We start from the raw sequence: 12,248 nt of genomic DNA on the forward strand, positions 1-12,248 counted from the left end.
AGGGCCTCCCTGGTGAACCCAGGTTGGAATTTTTTCCTGCTCTAGGCGCAGTCTGGCACTGATTCCAGAGCCTGCATGGGGTACCTGCAAGTGCAGGGTGCCCTGTTCCGATGGAACTTAAAGCCCTAGGAAGAAGGAAGAAAATTACACTTATTAGGACCTGGGGGTTAATGGTGACTCCTTCAGGCATCATCTCATTCGTTCCTCGCTTCCCTGCGGCCCTGAGCTGCAGGCAGCACTATTCTATATATTTACAGGGATATTGCCTACAACCCGGAGACACCAAGCAGCTGGCCCAGGGTAGCACAGCTGGCCAGAGGCAGTGCAGGAATTCTGCCAGGCCCATTGCCCAAACCAGGGTGAGAAAAGCCAGGAACTGGAACCCCGTTTAGGGTGGACAGAACGGGGCATGTTTCTTCCTTCCCTTGCCCTGGGTGGGGGTGAAGACCCTCTTCGTGCACCAGCTCCTACTTGCCTCTCTTGAGACCCCAGCCAGGGCAACATGTTTTCTGTTCAAGAAGGAAGAGAATCCTCATCTCCTGCCGGCAGAAATCAATAATTTACGAACTACGGCTCCAGCCAGAGCAGAGAGTGATTTCTTTTAAATGCTTCTTAAAACACAGTATTAACAAGGCTTCTAAAGGGTGAAAATATTTGAATTAGGGGAAATGAATGTTTCACGAGTTGGCTGGGGAGCAATCGCCTGAGATGGGCATGCGGGGAGGCAGGAGATAGTCTTGGATTGGGACCGGCTGAGCTATCCTGGGGCTCCAAGCCTGAAGCCACAACTCAGAGGGCAGAGCAGGTTCAGAATCAGGCCCAGCAAAGGGCCCCAAATGGCCTCCATCCCTGACATTTGTTAGGTGATGGCCACGGGTGTCCAGGTCTAAAACTACTGCAGATTTTTAATTCTGGCTTCTTGGGACCTGCTCCCCTAGAATGGTCCTCCAGGCCTTCCCGCCCAGATGGCCGTAGGCAGAGACACGCTTTATGGATTACTGTGTTATGTGCAATGCATATTTCTCTCCCGGCGTCACTGTGCAGCCGAGTATACTGCCCTGCCCTGCTGACTGTGGCTTTGCCGATAGATTGTAGCTCATCCAAGCAGAGGTCTTAAATGTGCTTGCTTGGCTGGCTTGGCCTCTTGGGCTCCAGCCCTGCACCCTGAGAAGAGCATGCCTCGTGCAGCCACTTCTCCTTCAACCTGGGTCCCCGGATGAGAGACAGGTGGGGCAGAGCTGAATCCCACCACAGCCAGCCTGCAGCCTCACGAGCTCATTGTTATAAGACACTGAGATCTGGGGGGTGGTTTGTCACAGAATCAGCATCATCAGAGAAAAGTGAATACACCTTCCCAGCCCCTCTACCTCCACCCCGTTGCTGAAGAAGTATCTCCTTGCCCCTTTGTCCAGATCCCCCATTGTCAGATGCATTCCCTTGGAAGAGTACCCACTTTCCTCCCAGACATGCTCCTACCAAAGAGGGCAAAGCAAGTTTCGCCAACTTTTTCCATTATGAAAGCCCTTTTACATCATCAACCCATGTCTCAGACCCTCAAGGTTCAGCAGTTTCATTTTGGTCACCATCGATTGGGACCAGATTGGGGGGAGGGACACTGTTAAAAAAGCAACTCTGAATTTGTTACCCTTTAAAATGGATTTGTTTGTATCCAGTATGACAGCAGTTTACAAACATTTGAAAAGCAGTACGCAAACAGAAAAGGTGTAGTATTTATTCTGTCATTGTTTGATACACTACAGATCCGTGGATTCTTTGCAATCTGAGACTCTGAGGTACCGGGAAAAGAACGTGAATTTTATTGTAACACAGACCACTCGCCAGCAAGCCTCTTAAGCTCTCTGGTTCTCAGTTTCCTCTTGTGTAAAATGGTGAGAAGCACACCCGTGCTGGAGGGTTTTCCTAAGTATTACGTTTGTGGAAACGTTAGTGGCAGACATGGGAGGCGCTTGGCGAATCTTCCTGTTCTGTCTTTGCTGCTTGTTTAGCCCTGTGACCTCAGGCCAGGTTTACAGCCTGCTCTTGGCCTCAGTTTTCTCATCTGTAGAATGGGGAGCACATACTTATCTCCAAGTATTACTGGGAGGATGGTCCAGACTTCTGAATGTAAATGAACCTGGTGTACAGTAGGCACTAAAATAGTTTTCCTCTTTCTTTCTTCTTTGCCATCCCCACATATCTTCTTTCATGACTGTGTGCAAGTCACACCTTCTCCAAACAGCTTTCCCAAGAAGCCCACTCTGCTCCGGAGCCTCCTTTAGGACAAAGCTCTTCTCCAGGAATGCATTCAGCACAAGCTAAAGACACAATAGCTGATGTCAGTAACAGAGAAGTCCTAATCACAAATTGATTTAAGATCCTGTTTACACCCCTTAACCATGATCATGTCATGTGTTCCTTTGACCTGCAGTTCTGAACCTTAATTAAAGCAATTAAGCACCGGGCAGTGAGTGAAAGTCTGGATTTCTCAGACCTCTGCCAATTTCATACTTGCCTTCGGTACCCGAGGCCAGGCCGGGTCAGCCCCGCTACACCTGGTGTTCATAACGTGGCCAGGCTCTCACCTAAGTGACTTGATCACTCTTCAAAAGGGAACTAGAAATAGAATCTCACCAGGCAGGGACAAAACAAGGCAAGAGGAGTGTTTTGCTGAAGCAGGGACCACGCGATTTTTTTTTTTTTTTTTTTTTAGCACAGACCTCCTATTTTCACATCAGTAACTGGGCCACAGTGACCTACATCAGCCTCCTAGGGGCTAAGATATGTTCTCCTCTCCCACATGTCCTCACCAATATCCTCTTACCCTGAACTTTGCTCTCTGTTCTGAGGAGAGCAGCAGGATATTAATATTACTAATAGTTAGAATTGGCTGAGCGTTCATTTGTGCCAGGCATGGCACTGAAATGTAGGTCGAAGTGTGGTGGATAAGAGCTCCATTTCTGGGCTTGAGTCCCAACTCTGCTGTGTGACCTTGGACAAATTACTTAACCTCTCTGAGTCTCGGTTTTCTCATAAATAAAATGAGGCAGTAATAGCACTGGCATTTAGGGCTGTTGTGGGGCCAAAAGGAAGTAATGCTTATAAAGTGCTCAGTGCAGTGACTGGCACATCAGAAGGGCTCAAGAATTGTCAGACATCATTATACTTTGATGATGAAATGACTTCTCCCAATAACCTATGGACTAGCTGAACTTATACCTCTTTTACACACAAGGAAATGGAGACTCAGGGATATTAAGTAACCTGCCCAAAGTCACACAGCAAATAAGAGGCGCTGAGCCCAGCTCTGTGTGGCTCCAAAGCCCTTGCTCACAGCCCTGGGAAGCCACTCTGTGTCAACGAAGGAACAAATGCCTCCTGGGTGTCCAAGGTGGGATCCCATCTGAGAACCCCATCTGGGGAAAAGCAGTCGGGCCGTGAAAAGACTGAGTTCAGAGCCACAGACCTCGGGGTTGACAACCAGCTCCATTCCTCACTGGCTCTGGGCCTTCACAAGTTCTTGGCATTACTCAGCCTCAGTTTCCTCCTCCGTACAATGGGTGTGAACGCCTGCCTGCGGTGGTGATCATTACACGAACACTGGGGGGCAAGGTGGTGCAGCACAGTGCGTGGCACAGAGTGGATGCTCATGAAATGTGAACTCCTCTTTCTGCTCCACTAAGGGTTTTGGAGTTGAGGGTCCCTGCAGTCACACCTCGGCCAGGCCACCTCCCACCCTGCCGATACATGGGGCTGGTCTTAAGTGAGACTGCAGCCCATCAGTTCCCGGGCACTTCTGTGCTGAACCTTCACACAGCACAAGCTCGACTGTGGGTGACACTCTACCAGCTCTCTGCGTGACCTTGGCGAATTACTACTCTATGTGACTCAGTTTCCCCACCTGTCCCATAAATGGTTTAGCCTAGATAGGGGGCCCAGTCAGCACATCTTGGATGGTGGGCTGCATCAGAATCATCTAGAAAAATATTTTAAAATACAAGTTCCTGGCCCCGTCCTCTGGGAGATCTGCTTCACTAGCGGGGGATGGGACCTGGGAAACTGTATTTTACTTTTTAAAAATTGTATTTATTGGCTGCACTGGGTCTTCGTTGCCACACGCAGGCTATCCTCTCCAGTTGCGGCGAGCAAGGGCTACTCTTCATGGCAGTGTGCGGGCTTCTCACTGCAGTGGCTTCTCTTGTTGTGGAGCACGGGCTCTAGGCGCGCGAGCTTCAGTAGTTGTGACACACGGGCTCTAGAGCACAGGCTCAGCAGTTGTGGCGCACAGGCTTAGTTGCTACGCCGCATGTGGGATCTTCCCAGACCAGGGATCGAATCTGTGTACCCTGCACTGGCAGGCCAATTCTTAACCACTGTGCCACCAGAGAAGTCCCTATTTTTTCACTTTTTATTTTATTTTTTAAAGATGAAAGGGTGTTTTTTTTAATGAAGTATAGCTGATTTACAATGTTGTGTTAGTTTCAGGTGTACAGCAGAGTGAGTCAGTTATACATACATATGTTTCCTTTTTTTTTCAGATTCTTTTCCCTCATAGGTTATTATCAAATATTGAATACAGTTCCCAGGAATCTGTATTTTTAAATGTTTCCCCCAAATGATTCTGTTGCTCAGTCAGGCATGGGAACCATCAGGCTAGTTTCTAAACTCCTAGTGGTTCCCTAGGCTGCTGTTGCAAGCAGGGACCATGCCGCCTCTCCGTGTGCTCCCCTCCCTCTGGTGCCACCCTGCACCCCAGCCTGGGCTGGTTGGTGAAGCAAGGGATTAGGACATGATGGTTGGAAGGAGGAATGACTTTCCAAGTGAAACAGGAACCTTGCCAGATGCCTTGGGGCAAACACATGCTCCCTGGGAACTGTTCCCATTTTCTACTGGGGATGAGGTACTTCTCAGCTGGGAAGATTCATGCCCATGTGGTTAGATACCCTTTCTTCATTCCCCGCAGACCAGCCCACCCCAGACACACATACCAAGGAATCGAATCTGTCCAGGCCTTGGCTTTGCCCATGCTTTGAAACAGCTGGGCGTTTGGAATTTGCTAGGGCTGGGGTGGTGGGAGGGGCAGCTAGACGTTTTCATTAATTTCCGATAGGGGGGTGGGGTCCCACGGGAAATTTTTTTTTTTTGCTTTTTGCTTTTGCTTTTGAGAGTAATAGGCACCAACCATCAGAGTGGCGTTTTTTGGTTTTTTAAAAAAATATTTATTTATTTGGCTGCGCCGGGTCTTAGCTGCTGCATGGTAACGTAGGGTCTTTAGTTGGCATGCGGGCTCTTCTAGCTGTGGCACGCGGGATCTAGTTCCCTGACCAGGAGTCGAACCCACGCGGAGTCTTAACCACTCGACCACCAGGGAAGTCCCCAGAGTGGCCTTTGAAATAAGACCAACACATGATGAGCAAGAAATAAGGGTCAATCATGACAGGAAAGCTGTTAGACTATGGAAAGAACTGGGTTTGGTTTTGTTTTCAGTGATTTTATTTGTTAGAATCAGAACAAAGTCCAAAACTTACAAGAACGGTTTCCTCTGAAAAGTACCGCCTTCAGTTCACACACTTAGGCCCGCCCCACAGGCAACCACCACTCCACTTTCTCACAGATCCTTCCAGAGACGGTCTATGTCAATCAGTGCACGTAGGAGGAAATTTTTCTTGTTCTCCCAGAAAAGGTAACATATTATACACATTCTTTTGTCCCTTGATTTTGCCAGTTTACTTGTCTTGAAAATCTTTCCAGATTGGCACAGAGTAGGCACATTTTTTAAACAGTTTTGAGACGGTTGCTGGTATTCCATATTATGGACAATTCATTTAGTAAATCCTCTATTAACCATTTAAATCATTTTCTAACCTTTTGTTTTACAAGAGGTGCTTCAATACAACAGCCCTGCAAGTACCCACTTCTATGCTTAATCTGTGAGATAAATATTTGGGAGCAGAAGTTCTGGGCCAGAGGGCATATGAATTTTTAATTTTGTTAGGGCCAAATTGCCTTCTTCAGAGATTGTACCAATTTACACGGTCCCCGGCGATATATCAATATAAAAGTGTGTTAACAAATATTTTTTATCTTTGCTGATTTGATAGGTGAGAAAAAGTGCTCTCTCCTTGTAGCCTAATTTGCATTTCTTTCATGAGCGAAGTTGAGCATCTTTACATGTGTCTGAGAGCTGTTCGTTCTTCCTTCCTTGTGAACTGTCTGTTTATACTCTTTTTTTTTTTTTTTTTTTCGGTATGCGGGCCTCTCACTGTTGTGGCCTCTCCCGTTGCGGAGCACAGGCTCCGGACGCGCAGGCCCAGCGGCCATGGCTCACGGGCTTAGTTGCTCCGCAGCATGTGGGATCTTCCCGGACCAGGGCACGAACCCGTGTCCCCTGCATCGGCAGGCGGACTCTCAACCACTGCGCCACCAGGGAAGCCCTGTTTATACTCTTTACATGATAACTTTGCATCTGGATTGTTGTTCCTTTTTCTTATGGATTTGGAGAAATCTTTACATATTAAGAAAACGACCCATTTGCGTGGCGCTAAGAGATACCAGCTTGTTGTTTGTTTGTGGTATGCTTTCCCATGGCAGAAATTCTTGACTTTTATGGAATCAAATGTATCAACCTTTTCTTTATGACTTCTAGGTATTGTATCACATTTTAAAGGTCTTCCTACCTCCAAATTAATTTTTAAAATCTCAATATTATTTTTCTGGTCTCATTTTCTTTTTTTATGTTTAAGCCTTTGATGGATATGACATTTACTTTAGTATAAGGTGCGAGACAGGGATCTAAATTTTTTTTCCAGTTGTTCCATGCTATATAATAAATAATCCATCTCATCTCCAGTAAATTGAAACACGATCTTCACCACATACAAAATTGCTGTTGCTATTTGTTTTCATGATAGAGTTGGGGCTTTTTTTCTGTTCCATTGATCTGTTTGTCTATTTATGTTGTTTTACTCACCATAGCTTTATACTGTTTTAAATATCCCGTAGGTATAAGCCCCCTCACTATTCTCTTTTAGGTTTCTGCCTATTCTTGCTTGGTGATTTTTCTGTATAAACTTTAGAAAGAGCTTGACTGATTCGTTTTAGTGGTGGTGTGGGTGGTATGCTGCTTGCCTCCTCTGGTCCTGACATGGAGCGCCCAGCAGAGAAGACGCGATGCTGCCAGGCAGTTACATGTGACTCCTTTTTCCTTTCTCTCCCTTGCTCAAGTGAGGCTTTCTGGAGGAAGAGGAGTTGAAGAAGGCAGAGAAGGTGCAGGAGGAAGAGGAGAGGTAGTAGAGAATCTCAGAGCAAGGGATAAAAGAGGCCTCCTGGCACCACTTTCTGGGGAAGAAGTGACAGACCCAGAAGAGGCTTCTTGGAAGAGGAACTAAAATCAAAGCTGCAGAGAGGTTTCCTTGTGGAGATTGGAAAGGAGTGGGTGGGTGAGGAGCTGGAGGCCAGCTGGGAGGCCCTTGCCTGGCCGGGGCTGGCCTGGAACTGATGAAAGGTGTGGTCAGAGACAGGCAGTCAGCCTATGAATTAAGAGGCTGGCCTTCCGTGAGCCAGCTGCCCAGGCTGCCTGGAAGACGGGCAGAAATGGAATGGAAGCCGGAAACCCCTTCTCTCCACACTGTAGCCACACTTGTCTCCTAGATCTCGACTGTTAGCTTTGCATGTCCTAAGGGAATATTCTGGCAGGGTTTCTTCAATGCTCCTGGCTGTCTCTCCCCAGCTCCTCACTTTGGTTCTCTAGCTCCAACTCCTTAATGTGGCCAGTGGGCAACCCCAGACACTCCACTGCCCCAGTTGGTGCCCTCTGACTTCACGTTCTGCACACACTTGTCATAATCCCTCTTTATTCAGCCAGAGCTCTTCACCCATCACTAGTCAACATGTCAAAATGTGCTCCACCAGGAGCAGGTTTGGGTCAGAGCTTTTTAATAATCTGTTTGGAGCTTTCCTCCTTTGAATAATTGTGAACATTATCCATCAGAAAAACTCAAAGATTTGAGCCTCAGAGCCCCAAACATCAACACCAAGCCTTCAGTCCCAGCTCTTCACATGGGCAAGGTCCTAGCCTGCGAGCTCCAACTATGGGCTCAAGAGGGGTCAGAATTTGGCTAACTTCTCCCCAGAATGGAGTCAAGGAATGTGAGTGAATTCTGGGGTTGGAGAGCAGGTAAACTGCCTGAGAGGGAAAGAGGATCTTTGGCCCTAATTTGAGGGTCATTTTTCTTCTGGTTGGCGCTCCTCTCCCCACAGACCGGGCCCTGAGACCCTCATTCAAGCAGGCTTCCAGGAGGGTTTGCTGAAGCTATTACTCCAGAGGGAATTGACAGGGACTTTGGAATGTAACCCCTCTCTCTGGGGACTTTGCATGGTAATAGGAGGCAAAGCCTTACACCCAGGGGACAGGATCCCAGCCTGTCCAGGAAAAGGAAAACCAAACAGTGGGGATCAGGGACCCTCTTCCCAAGGCTATTAGAAGTAGGCCTAGAAGGTTCTGGATTCTCTAGTGCAGTCAGTGTGTCCCAGCACCTCACTTCATATGCAGTGTCTCAGTTAAAGCTCATAACCGCCCTCGGAGCACGTGACATTATCATCATTTGATAGGAAACCGAGGCTGAGCAGGTCATAGAGGTCCTGTCACTTTCTGACTTCCTTTGAAACCTGTCTTCTACCTACTGTGTTTTCAGGAGGCAGAAAGATGGATGGGCAGGTTGGCTCACTGCAACAATCCAGGTAAGAGCTGATACCTGCACATCAGCCTTCAGGAGACGGCAGACCCAGGGGTGAAGTCCCAGGGCTCTGGAGTGAGAGTGGTTGAGTTCAAATGCCAGCCGTAGCCCCGAACTAGCCAAGTGGCTTGGGTAATTGTTACTGAAGCCCCTTCCCTAGTCTCTCCCTGCCTGTAGCCAGAGTGAGCCTTTAAAACACAAACTGGATCATTTCACTCCTCTGTTCTCAACCTTCCAACAGCTTCTCATCACTTTTCGAATAAAATCCAAGTGTTTCACCAGGGCCCACAGCAGAGGCTCCTCATGCTCACTGAAGCCTCCGTCCTCCCCTTGGTCCTACACGCGGAGCTGCAGCCTTCCTCAGCCTCCTTGCACAGGGGGGAAGGGGGGAGGAGAGGAGCTGGAAGCAGTCCCAGCAGGCGACCAGATGTGGCCAGTGGACGAGATTTCTGGTGTCACATGACAGAGTCAGTCCAGCCGCTTTCTGTGGAAGCAGTGAGAGTGCAGACTGGGTCCCTGTGGCTGTCAGTAGGCTGTGCACCAACACTCTGGTGTCCCACCATCTAGGTCCATGGTAGGACTGCGTCCTCCATGCCTTTGAAGCTCTGCGTGACCATGTGACTGGCTTTGGCCAATGACAAGTGTGTGGAAATGATAGCATCACTTCCAGGTGGAAGCTTGAAGAGCCAAGTATGACTCACCACGGAGGCAGGTGGACTCCATCAGCGCCCCACCCATATCCCTTGGATCTTTCTGACTTTTACCTGCAGTGTCTGCATCTCTGAGCACTTTCTCCAGACCCCAAAAGACAGTCTGCCTGCATTCTCAACAGGCCCGAGCGCCTGGAAGTTACAAACCACCACCCCCATCAGCCCCCATCAGTGATTGGGGAATTGAGATGTAAATACCCCAGCTCTCTCACCCCTCAGGTGGGCTCACCCTTAGCAGGCAGGCTCCTCACCACATGCTTGGGATTAAGTTCATTCAACCACAGTGGTAGCTGGTTTAATATGCATCCATTATTAGCTGCCTTCCTTTCCCTGTTGCATTTTCCCACTCCACACCAGTGTTCCGTGCACCTCCCAAATAAACTCTTTGTATGCACATCTTTGTCTCTGGATCTGTTTCTGGAAGGCCATGTTCCTCTTTCCTGCTGTCATGACAACCCCGTGGACAAGGAGGGAGTGGCTGCTTTGTCTTCCCAGGCCTTGGGGTGCAGATAACTAGAAGCAGAGCCCCCAGTGGACTGACCGTGGACAGGCTTCAGGAGTAAGAAACCCAGGGGCCACCTTTGTGCCTCTCACCTGCTAGTCTCTCGGGTAAAAAGTTCAAATTCCTGGCAGGAAGCATCTGGCTGGCTAGCTCCAGTCAGATGTCCTCCTTTGCTCCAATTAGCTAAGTCCAGGAGTGGGGAAGGAGCTGGGAGCACGCTGGGGCCAGGCCCGAGGGTGGCCAGTTCCTGGAGGATGGGGAGGTGTGAGTCTGCCATCGAATCACACCTCCTCTCCGAAGGTCTTGCTCTTCATTTTTCCAGAGAGCAGGGGTCTCTGTCACTGAATTCGACCCTCGCTGAGGTTCTAATTGATGTGTCCCGGGCACCGGGTGCCATGGAGACAATCCTCACACCCCTTGTTAAGACAAGGGAGTCCACCAACCATAGCACTGATCTGACTGAGCTAATCGGCACAGTTGCACGTGGACAGAAAGTGCTAGAAGTTTCCTTCATCCACTCCCCAGGTTCCTACATGGAAGGCTTCAGGTTTGTCAAAAATTCCAGAGCTGATTTTCATGGACTCATCATATTAAGATTCTGTCAGTGGAGGGAATTCCCTGGCGGTCCAGTGGCTAGAACTCGGTGCTTTCACTGCTGGGGCCCAGGTTCAATCCCTGGTCAGGGAACTAAGATCCCGCAAGCTGCGCAGTGAGGCCAAAAAAAAAAGAGAGATTCCATCAGTGGAGTTTTTCCTGGAGACGGAGGCCTGCCCTTTGACTCAGCTGTGGAGCTGTCCACAGTGTTCCCTCAGCTGAGTCTCTCCCCCCACTGCCCCATCTCTCCCTGGGGACTCCCTCTGGGTGCCTCCAGGCCAAAATATCCTCCTGCCCTTGGAGGGAGCCTGGTCAGAGGCCCTGTTGTTATTTTCGCTCCTGTTCTCATAACAGTCCCTGTGGAAGGAAAGAAAAATGTCACCTAGATAAAGACACAGAGCATAAAGAAGAAAAAGACCAAAGAGCGACATTTGGGAAAGTTTAGATAAGAATGGCCTGGGCAGGGCTGAGCTTGAGAGGAGGAAGGTGAGAGCCTGGGGGAATGGGGGCGTCAGACGGCTGACAGGGTGACAGGAGCTGTCTGGCCCTGGATTCCTCTTTCATGATGATCAGAGATTGCTCCCTGAGCTCTGCCAGAGCGCTTGCTGAAGCTTCCATTCATTGTCACATTTAATCCACATGACGACCCTAGGAGGGCGTTACTATTATCCATTCAGTGGATGATGGGGAAACTGAGGCTCAGGGAGGTAAAGGAACTTTCCCAGGGTCCCCCATCCAGCCTGGACACTGTCTGACATCCATCTGACACCAAATCGTAGCCACCAAGGCTTGCTGGGCTACCAGGACCCCTCTGGTTTTGAGGTTCCGAGTAACTGAGATGTCTGAGATAGTAAGAAGCTTAACCTAAGCAGGTGAGACTTGCTTAGCATCCCTGTGCTCCTGGAGAATCGGGTGGCAAACTGGAAAGAAACTAGCGTGGAAGTCAGAAATAACTGAGTGTCCACCCTGGCTCTGCCTCTTACTATCGTATTACCTTGAGCAACTTACTTGACTTTTGTGAGCCTCAGTTTTCTCATCTGTGAATGGACTAATAATAGCTACTCTGTAGGGTGTGCTATCTGGCCCTACATTATGGCTTCCTCAGCACCTTCTTCTCCAGAGTGCAGGGTTTCAGAGCCTCAGTACAGCCCCGATGCCGTTTTCGCAGAACTTTCTGGTGGGGAGCCAACTGCACACACACACAAGCCACCCCCTCCCCCTGGTACAGACCCATCTTTGCTCCAGCTTCTAGAAAAGGGGAGGGAGGGACTTAATGGCTCACGTAGCCAAACCACTGGCTGGGCAGGAATGCAGCCGGCCTCAGCAGTGACTAGAACCAGTGCTTCTGGGGCCACCAGGCCTCACTCCTACTGTCTTATCTCTGATCCCCTGGGTGTCCCCTCCTGCTCAGACACCTCCTCCCATGCTGCTGTTCCAAGGCCTAATACTCCACTGAGGACAAAAACTCTTCTCTCCAATTCCAGTTACAAACACACAAACAAGGAAAGACTCCAACTGGCCAGACCTGGGTTACCCATCACCTTCTCGACCAATCATTGAGACCCAGAAGCAGAAAAGTACCATGAATGGCCAGGCTTTGATCAGGTGATCACACCCAGACCAATCATTTTTAGCAAGATGGCCACTCCCATGCAGATCCCCTGACTAGAGCAGGAATGGACAGTTCTTTGTTCAGAAAAAGAAGGGGAT

This window comes from Kogia breviceps, chromosome 19, assembly GCF_026419965.1.
Source record: "Kogia breviceps isolate mKogBre1 chromosome 19, mKogBre1 haplotype 1, whole genome shotgun sequence".
Lineage (NCBI taxonomy): Eukaryota > Metazoa > Chordata > Mammalia > Artiodactyla > Physeteridae > Kogia > Kogia breviceps.